We start from the raw sequence: 10,887 nt of genomic DNA on the forward strand, positions 1-10,887 counted from the left end.
ATCCCTCTGCTCCTCCACACTATTCAAAGTCCTCCCGTTAGCCCTATACTCAACACATCTGTTATTCCTACCAAAGTGAATTACCTCACACTTCTCCGCATTAAACTCCATCCGCCACCTCTCGGCCCAACTTTGCAACCTGTCTAAGTCTTCCTGCAAACTACGACACCCTTCCTCACTGTCTACCACACCACCGACTTTGGTGTCATCAGCAAATTTGCTAATCCACCCAACTATACCCTCATCCAGATCATTAATAAATATTACAAACAGCAGTGGCCCCAAAACAGATCCCTGAGGTACACCACTTGTAACCGCACTCCATGATGAATATTTACTATCAACCACCACCCTCTGTTTCATATCCGCTAGCCAATTCCTGATCCAATTTCCTAGATCACCCCCAATCCCATACATCTGCATTTTCTGCAGAAGCCTACCATGGTGAACCTTATCAAACGCCTTACTAAAATCCATATATACCACGTCCACTGCCTTGCCCCCATCCACCTCCTTGGTCACTTTCTCAAAAAACTCAATAAGGTTAGTAAGGCACGACCTACCTGCCACAAAACCATGCTGACTATCACCTATCAATTCATTACTCTCCAAATAACTATAAATCCTATCCCTTATAATTTTTTCCAACATCTTGCCGACAACAGAAGTGAGACTCACCGGTCTATAATTCCCGGGGAAGTCTCTGTTCCCCTTCTTAAACAATGGGACAACATTCGCTAACCTCCAATCTTCTGGTACTATACCAGAGGCCAACGACGACCTGAAGATCAGAGCCAGAGGCTCTGCAATCACATCTCTTGCCTCCCAGAGAATCCTTGGATAAATCCCATCCGGACCAGGGGATTTATCTATTTTCAGACCCTCCAGAATATCCTGCACATCCTCCTTATCAACTGTAATACTGTCTATTCTACTCCCCTGCAACCCAGTGTCCTCCTCAGCTATATTCATGTCCCCTTGCGTGAACACCGAAGAGAAATATTGGTTCAATGCTTCACCAATCTCCTCCGGTTCCACACATAACTTCCCTCTGCCATCTATAACTGGCCCTAAACTTGCCCTAACCAACCTTCTGTTCTTGACATACCTATAGAACGCCTTAGGATTCTCTTTAACCCTATCCGCCAAAGTCTTCTCATGTCCCCTTTTAGCCCTTCTAAGCTCGCTCTTCAACTCCCTCTTAGCCAATCTAAAGCTTTCTAGTGCACTACCCGAGTGCTCACGTCTCATCCGAACATAAGCCTCCTTTTTCTTTTTAACCAACAAAGAAACTTTTTTGGTGCACCACGGTTCCCTAGCCCTACCAATTCCTCCTTGCCTGACAGGGACATACCTATCACAGACTCGCAGTAGCTGCTCCTTGAAAAAACTCCACATGTCGGACGTTCCCAGTCCCTGTAATCTCCTAGTCCAACCTATGTTTCCTAATTCTCTCCTAATAGCCTCATAATTACCCTTCCCCCAGCTAAAACCACTGGCCCGAGGTTCATGCCTATCCCTTTCCATCACTAAGGTGAACGTAACCGAATTGTGGTCACTATCACCAAAATGCACACCAACTTCCAAGTCTAGCACCTGGTCTGGCTCATTTCCCAGCACCAGATCCAATATAGCCTCACCTCTAGTTGGCCTGTCTACATACTGAGTCAAAAAACCTTCCTGCACGCTTTGAACAAAAACTGACCCCTCTAACGAGCTAGAGCTATAACAATTCCAGTCAATATTAGTCAAGTTAAAATCCCCCATAACAATTGCCCTATTACTTTCACTCCTAAGCAGGATTGACTCCGCAATCCTTTCCTCAACCTCTCTAGAACTTTTAGGAGGTCTATAAAAGACTCCCAACAGGGTGACCTCTCCTCTCCTATTTCTAATCTCCGCCCATACTACCTCAACAGATAAGTCCTCATCAAACCTCCTCTCTGACACTGTGATACAATCTCTGACCAATAATGCTACCCCTCCCCCTCTTCTACCTCCTTCCCTACTTCGACTAAAACATTTGAACCCCGGGACCTGCAGCATCCATTCCTGCCCCTGCTCTATCCATGTCTCTGAAATAGCCACAACATCGAAGTCCCAGGTACTGATCCACGCTGCAAGTTCACCCACTTTATTGCGAATACTCCTGGCATTGAAGTATACACATTTCAAACCCTGCTCCACCCCACCTCTGCAATGCCGTGCATTGCAGTCCCCATCCATGCATCCCTCACTTTCAGCCCCACTACTCAGGATCCCTCCCCCCCCCGAATCAGTTTAAACAAAGTTCAAGGCCTAAGGGAGGAAACAGGTGAACCTGTTGACAATTTTCTAACAAAGGTGAAAATGCAAATTTGAGGACACACAGATGGAAGGCTGCTAAATGAGGTCATTTGTGGCTCTGCATATTCTGAGGTACAATAGGAGTTAATTGGAAATAGCATTCTCACAATATCACAGGCTGGAGACACTGCCAAAGCACATGAAGCTACAAAAGGACAGACAAAGACACTGACCATCCAAATGGCGAGCTTTCAGTTCAGGCAAGAACATTGATGCAGTGAAACAGAAATAAAGTAATGCACACTAGATAAAGAGAAACAATTGTAAGAGATGTGGACAATCATCAGTTCAAAGACAGAAGGAAATGTCCCTTATATGGATCAAATTGCAGAACTTGTGGAAAAATAAATCAAAATATGTGCAACATAAAGAAAACGGCAGATTAGTTTTTTTTTAATGCAAGCATGGGATGTGGGTGTCACCAGCATTTATTGCCCATCCCTTCTCCTTGAGAAGATGGTGGTGAGCTACTTTCTTGAACTTCATGTGGTGTACACCCACAATTCTGTTAGGGAGGGAGTTCCAGGATTTTGACCCAGTGACAGTGAAAGAATGGAAATATATTTCCAATGCAGGATGGTACGTTGCTTGAAGGGAAACTTCCAGGTCATAGTGTTCCCACGTATAGAGTCATAGAGGTTTATAGCATGGAAACAGGCCCTTTGGCCCAACTTGTCCATGCTGCCCCTATTTGGCCCAATTGATCAAGATCGGTTGCAATCCTAGATAACCTTCTTCACTGTCCACTATGCCACCAATCTTGGTGTCATCTGCAAACTTACTAACCATGCCTACTAAATTCTCATCCAAATCATTAATAAAAATGACAAACAACAGTGGACCCAGCACCGATCCCTGAGGCACACCACTGGTCACAGGCCTCCAGTTTGAAAAACAACCCTTTACAACCACCCTCTGGCTTCTGTCCACATCATTCTGTCATCAAGCCAACTTTGTATCCATTTGGCTACCTCACCCTGGATCCGGTGAGATTTAACCTTATGCAACAACCTACCACATGGTACCTTGTCAAAGGCCTTGCTAAAGTCCATTTAGGACGTGAACCCCATGTGGATGTGAAGATCGCACTGGATGAAATATACACCATTACAAATAGCCTTGAGACAAAACATCCCGAGGCCTTGTTCATCGTGGCTGGGGATTTCAATCAGGCCAAGCTCAAGAGCATGCTACCAAGTTACCACCAACACGTTTCCTGTTCCACCAGAGGCCCAAACATCCTAGACCACTGCTACACAAATATCAAGCATGTCTACTGCTCTATCGCCCGCCCACACTTTGGCAAATCAGACCACAAGGCTGTGCTTCTGTTCCCAGCTTACAAACAAAAACTGAAGCGGGAGAATCCATCAAAGAAAGTCATGCAATGTTGGTCTGAGGAATCAGATGATCTCCTACGGGGGCTACTTGGAGTCAGTGGACTGGTCAGTATTTAAAAACTCTGCGACCAGCCTAAATGAGTACGCCACTACAGTAACTGACTTCATTAGTAAGCGTGTAGAAGAGTGTGTGCCAAAGAAGCAAATCCGTGTGTTCCCCAACCAGAAACCATGGATGAACAGGGATATCCACTGCTTGCTGAAGTTCAGGTCTGAGGTGTTCAAGTCAGGCGACACTGACCTATACAAGAAAGCCAGATACGATCTAAGGAGATCCATCAAAGATGCCAAAAGACAATAGCTGACCAAGCTAGAGTCTCAGGCTAGCCACACCGACCCCCGCCGACTATGGCAAGGCCTGCAAGACATAACAGGCTACAAGATGAAGGCATGTAAAATCACCGGCTCCAATGCACCCCTCCCTGATGAGCTCAATGCATTCTACGCCCGTTTTGAGCAAGAGGTCAGCGAGAGCATGCCCTCCACCATGGAAGCTCTGGATCAACCCTGTATCTGGGGTCACCATTGCAGATATCAGAGCAGCTTTCTTGAAGGTCAACCCACGGAAAGCAACTGGCCCGGATGGAGTACCCGGACAAGCACTCAGATCCTGCGCGGATCAGCTGGCAGAGGTATTCACAGACATCTCCAAACTCTCTTTACAACAATCTGAGGTCCCTATCTGCTTCAAGAAGATGATCATCATCCCAGTACCTGAGAAAAACCAAGCAGCGTACCTTAATGACTATCGGCCGATGGCTCTGACATCCATCATTATGAAGTGCTTTGAAAGATTAGTCATGGCACGTATCAATTCCAGCCTCCAAGACTACCTGGATCCACTACAATTTGCCTACCACTGCAACAGGTCCACAACAGACGCCATTTCCCTGGTCCTGCACTCAACCTGAAACAACTAGATAACAAGGACATCTATGTCAGACTCCTATTTAGTGACTACAGCTCAGCCTTCAACATTATTATTCCCAGGAAACTCATCTCCAAACTCCTTGGCCTGGGCTTCGGCACCTCCCTCTGTGACTGTATCCTGAACTTCCTAACTCACAGACCACAATCAGTAAGGATAGGCAACAACACCTCCTCCACGATCATCCTCCTCCACGATCATCCTCAACATCGGAGCCCCACAAGGCTGCGTTCTCAGCCCCCTACTATACTCCTTATACACCTATGACTGTGCAGCCAAATTCCCCTCCAATTCGATTTTCAGGTTTGTTGACGACACCACCTTAGTGGGTCGGATCTCAAACAATGACGAGACAGAGTACAGGAATGAGATAGAGAATCTGGTGAACTGGTGCGGCAACAATAATCGCTCCCTCAATGTCAACAAAACGAAGGAGATTGTCATCGACTTCAGGAAGTGTAAAGGAGAACATGCCCCTGTCAACATCAATGGGGACGAAGTAGAAAGGGTCAAGAGCTTCAAGTTTTTAGGTGTCCAGATCACCAACAACCTGTCCTGGTCCCCCCATGCCGAAACTATAGTTAAGAAAGCTCACCAATGCCTCTACTTTCTCAGGAGACTAAGGAAATTAGGCATGTCAGCTACAACTCTCACCAATTTTTATAGATGCACCATAGAAAGCATTCTTTCTGGTTGTATCACAGCTTGGTATGGCTCCTGCTCTGCACAAGACTGCAAGGATGTACATGAATGTAGCCCAATCCATCACGCAAATATTTATGCTTGATTGGATGCAGAGGGAGTGCATGATTCTCCCATCCATTGACTCTGTCTACACTTCCCACTGCCACGGCAAAGCAGCCAGCATAATTAAGGACCCCACGAACATTCTCTCTTCCACCTTCTTCCTTCGGGATAAAGATAAAGATAATGAGGTCATGTACCAACTGACTGAAGACCAGCTTCTTCCCTGCTGCTATCAGGACTGTTTGAATAGACTTACCTTGCATTAAGTTGATCGTTCTCTACACCCTAGCTATGACTGTAACACTACATTCTACATTCTCTTGTTTCCTTCTCTATGAATGGTATGTTTTGGCTGTATAGCGCGCAAGAAACAATACTTTTCACTCTATGTTAATACATGTGACAATAATAAATCAAATCAAATGTAGACAACATCAACTGCACTGCCCTCATCTACCTTCTTGGTTCCCCCTTCAAATCAACTCAATCAAATTTGTGAGACATGATTTTCCACTCACAAAGCCATGCTGACTGTCCCTAATCAGTCGTTGCGTCTCTAAATGCCTGTAGATCCTGTCTCTCAAAGTACCTTCTAATAACTTACCCACTATAGATGTGGGGCTCACTGCCCTGTAGTTCCCAGGCTTTTGCCTGCAGACCTAACAAAGGCTGTATCTGTTGTCCTTGTCCTTCTAAGTCAGCGACGGCATCTTAGGCTACTGAGTGGGCCGCATGAGTGGCCCTCCTTCATCTCAATGGGCTGCAAGATTGAAATCGGGCATGTTCATTAACTATGACTGTTGAATAAAGTTGAATATATTTTATACATGCTGAATATTTCATAACAAGTTATGCTTAATCATTCATATATTAATAGAACTACCAACCTCAAATGGTTAAAAACAAAATAAATATTTATGCTTGATTGGATGCAGAGGGAGTGCATGATCCTCACAGTCAATATTGTGTGCAATCAGCACACATTTCACATGTCATTGTTTTTCATGTGTGTCACTTCAATCACATGGTAGGAAAAAAGCTACGCGGATGTAAACCAGCAGAATGTGGCATAACTGCACGTGGTCAATGTTCAACAAAATGTCTCGTGGGCAACACTCAGGACCCTGATGAGCCACATGTGGACCCTGGACCGTAGGTTGCTCCTGATGGTAGTGGTCATGGTTTTGGAAGTTGCTATCTAAGGAGCCTTGGTGAGTTGCTACAGTGCATCTTGTAGATAACTGCTACTGTGTGTCAGTGGTGGAGTGAGGGATTGTTTGCGAATGGGGTGCCAATCAAGTGGCCTTCTTTGCTTTGGATGGTGTCAAGTTTCTTGAATGTTGTTGGACCTGCATGTATCTACGCAAAGGGAGAGTATTCCATCACACAACTGAATTCTGCATTGTAGATGGTGGACAGACTTTGGGGAGTCAGGAAGAGAGTTACTCGCTTCAAAATTCCAAACCTCTTTTCCCCCACAGTGTTTATATGGCTAGTCCAGTTCAGTTTCTGATCAATGGTAACCTCCAGAATGTGATAGGATTGCTTGAGTAGAGACTTTGGGATCTAAGCAAATTCTTAGCCATCCATTTGAATGGAAGAAAGTGGATAAAGAGACCTTCTCAGATCGGTGAAATATCTTTCATTTGTGGGGCAGGAAGAACCACAAATCTCCTTCCAACACCCTGAAGGAAAATCACCATGTAGTTGTGGGTGTCATTACACTCTGCTTCTTAATTCATCCCTTAGTGTGGAGTGCAAATTGGGACGACTATTATATAAATTATTTAGCCCCAGTCTGGCACTTTTGATGTATAATGCACGCATCAACAGGAAACAGACTGAATTTAACTTTTACAAGACTGTGTGCAGTCTACAGTATTCATATTGAACATAGCTAACTGTAAGTTACAACGGGTCTATTTCATCTACTTGATGTGTTTTTACTATTCCTTTTATTTATTCTTGACATGTGGACATTGTTAGCAAAGCTGGCATTTAATGCCCAACTCTATTTGCTCCAACTTTGGAACTGACGGAAAAAGTAGTTCACCACTATTTGGAGAAATGTTTTATGGAGATATTAAGGCTTCTTATATTCTTATTTGGCAAGTGATATCTGTGGCATTGCTTACTGATTTGGAGGATATGTTGTGGTCAACTTTAACCCACTCTGTCTGATTGTATGGGGCAGGGGAAACTTTTAAAATAGAACACTGTGACTTATCTCTACCCCCTCAACCTCTACCGCAACCACGCTGGTCACCATTTTAATGGTTCAGTCCACTTAAGGGACTGTTGCACTTGCCAGAAGCAATAGGTCAGTGAATTTATGGAAATTGGCATCCTATTTCATCCAAGTACAGCTATGGCATTGTTGCCACTTGAGAGCAGGCTAGAGTTGGCAGGAAGGATAAAGAGACCTTCTCAGATCAGTGAAATATCTTTCATTTGTGGGGCAGGAAAAAGCACAAATCTCCTTCCAACACCCTATAGAAAAACCATCACCTCCCCTGAACTCTCACCCTTCTTTCCAGCATCACCCTCTTGAAACCACCTGCCACAACTTACCAGCTTTCTTTGGTGTCTTCCTTTGGTACCAGTTGCCAATCTCTGGCTGCCTGAACTTCCTCGCCCGCCCACTGGCTAGTTGCCACTGTCTGGGAGGTAAATAGATGAGGTCAGTGAGTGCATTTTGTGCCAAAATTAAAGTCAATCCACTGCCATTAAACAATGGAATGATATGCCATACAATACAGGATTTATCATGCATTATCATAGAATCATAGAAACCCTACAGTGCAGAAAGAGGCCATTTGGCCCATCGAGTCTATACCGACCACAATCCCACCCAGGCCCTACCCCCTTATCCCTATATATTTACCCACTAATCCCTCTAACCTACGCATCTCAGGACACTAAGGGGCAATTTTAGCATAGCCAATTAACCTAACCTGCACATCTTTGGACTGTGGGAGGAAACCGGAGCACCCAGAGGAAACCCACGCAGAAACGAGGAGAATGTGCAAACTCCACACAGACAGTGACCCAAGCCGGGAATCGAACCCAGGTCCCTGGAGCTGTGAAGCAGCAGTGCTAACCACTGTGCTACCATGCCGCCCATCAAAGCTATTGATTTATAGTAGTCCAATAATTCAAAGTTTTTTCTCCCACAGCATATTTTTAGGTTGTTTTAAGGATGATCTCCACAAATGTTCACCTTTGCATGAAAGCTGTATATCATCACTCTTAATGGGGTTCAGTGGTCATACATTTACTTTTGAGTTAGAATTTTGTGGGGTCAAATTCCATGCTGGAGACTTGAGCACATAATCTAGGCTGACACCTCCAAGATAATTCGATTCCCAGCTTGGGTCACTGTCTGTGTGGAGTTTGCACATTCTCCTCGTGTCTGCGTGGGTTTCCTCCGGGTGCTCCGGTTTCCTCCCACAGTCCAAAGATGTGCGGGTTAGGTTGATTGGCCAGGTTAAAAAAAAAAATTGCCCCTTAGAGTCCTGGGATGTGTAGGTTAGAGGGATTAGCGGGTAAAATATGTGGGGGTAGGGCCTGGGTGGGATTGTGGTCGGTGCAGACTCGATGGGCCGAATGGCCTCCTTCTGCACTGTAGGGTTTCCATGATTTCTATTTCTATGATAATACTGAGCATGTGTTGGACTGTCGGAGATGCTATCTCCCACGAGATGTTAAATCATGGTCCTGTTTAACCTCTCAGATGACAAAGATCCCATAGTTCTATTTCAAAAGAGAAAAAGGCTGTTTTCCCCAGTGACTCGTCAAATATTTAACCCTAAGCCAACAACACTGTTGGGGGACCTTGCTATGTGCAAATTGGCTGCCACATCTCTCAATTTACAACAATAATTACACTTCAAATGTAATTGGCTGTAAAACATTTCAGAATGTCCTGAGATTGTGAAAGGTGCTAAGATTAATCACCTTAATTTATAAATATTCTTGCTTACTCTAGAACTGAGAATACACAAGATAATTTGCAAGATGTTGTACCAAAGCGAGGCAAGGTTCTAATGTGTCACTAAAAGTGGGATATAGCTGGATTCTAGGTAGGAACTGGCAATTACAGTGGCCTCATCACAAAATTGCAGGAAGCCATCACTTTAAGACCGCATTGGGCAGCCTGAATGACACAAGTCTTCTTCTTGAAGAAGTGCCGGGAAATCAAAACAAGATCTCTGATTTACATTCTTGTTCATTGGTGGGGGGTGGGCAGGATGTGTGACTCATGTTACATTCAAAAATTAGTTGTTTGTGGAGATGATACTGGCTGCTTTTGATATTGAGGGTTGTTGGGTAGATGTAGGACAGATTTTACTGCTGCTCAGGGTAGTAAAATAGTGGGAACTGGATCAGTCAGTTTTCCAATGCAGCCCCACTACCGGGGAATTTTCCCAATAGTGGACTGTGAGGTGGATTGGTTGCCCACTCCCAAGGTTTGCATATCTAAAGGTTATTTTATGGGATTGTCAGCATTTTACCGATAGCAGGAAAATTCTCTGTCCTCCTTGGAAGATCACCAGCTTAATGGAGGCAGCCTCCCCGGGGCAGCCAGAGTCTCCATCGAGGCCAGAGGTTCCATGCCACACAATAGGTCTGTGGGCTAGGCAGGCAGTCCCCACAATCCCAAAGATCGCCATGGAGTGGGTTACGCTCTGATTTTCAGCCGTCTAAGGTTTTAAATTTTTATTCACACTCCTGAAGTGCCGAGTAGCTGAGATGCCTCAGCAGCCCCCACCTCTCCCATTGACGTTGTTGAGGTCTCTGAGCTGACGACATTATAATTGAGCTGGCAGCATCAGCAGATTGCTACCTTCTTTAACTGGACAGTGGACTAGTAGGTGGCCAATTCGGAATCTGTCTGGGATAAAATGGCCAATGCCTTCCATTCCTGCCTCATAACCCACTTTGCAGCTCAACGTTAGGGTCCTGAGGCTCCGTAACAGTTCGGTCCGTAGCATCAGTCAAATAGCCGGTCATCTTGATTTCCTTTTATGGAGAGAGAGGATGTTTCTAACCACTCAGGGGCTAGGGCAGTTTAGCATAATTTCACCAGTATTACTGGAGGGGAGTGCATCATATGTTTACTGACTTGCCCTGCCCCTTTACCACTCATGTAATTTTGCATGCTGATTTGCAATATTTTCTACTTTATTTAATGGTTTTGGGATAATTACAAGTGCATTTTGTTTTATTTCCAAGACTGGAACTCATGAATATGAACTTTCTGTTGGGGTTATCATGCAGCAGGCTCTGACCCACTGTTTTCAATTAGTCACATAACATTACATTCATAGTATTATTTACTCACATAGTGGTTTTGGAATCCTGAGACTGCCTCATACTCGCAGATCCCCTGTGGTGTTGTCCCGGGTTAAAATCTTGCTCTGTAGTTCCTTCTATAATTAAAGTTGACAATGGAGCACTCATGAC

Source organism: Mustelus asterias, chromosome 7 (assembly GCF_964213995.1).
Source record: "Mustelus asterias chromosome 7, sMusAst1.hap1.1, whole genome shotgun sequence".
NCBI classification, from domain to species: Eukaryota; Metazoa; Chordata; class Chondrichthyes; order Carcharhiniformes; family Triakidae; genus Mustelus; species Mustelus asterias.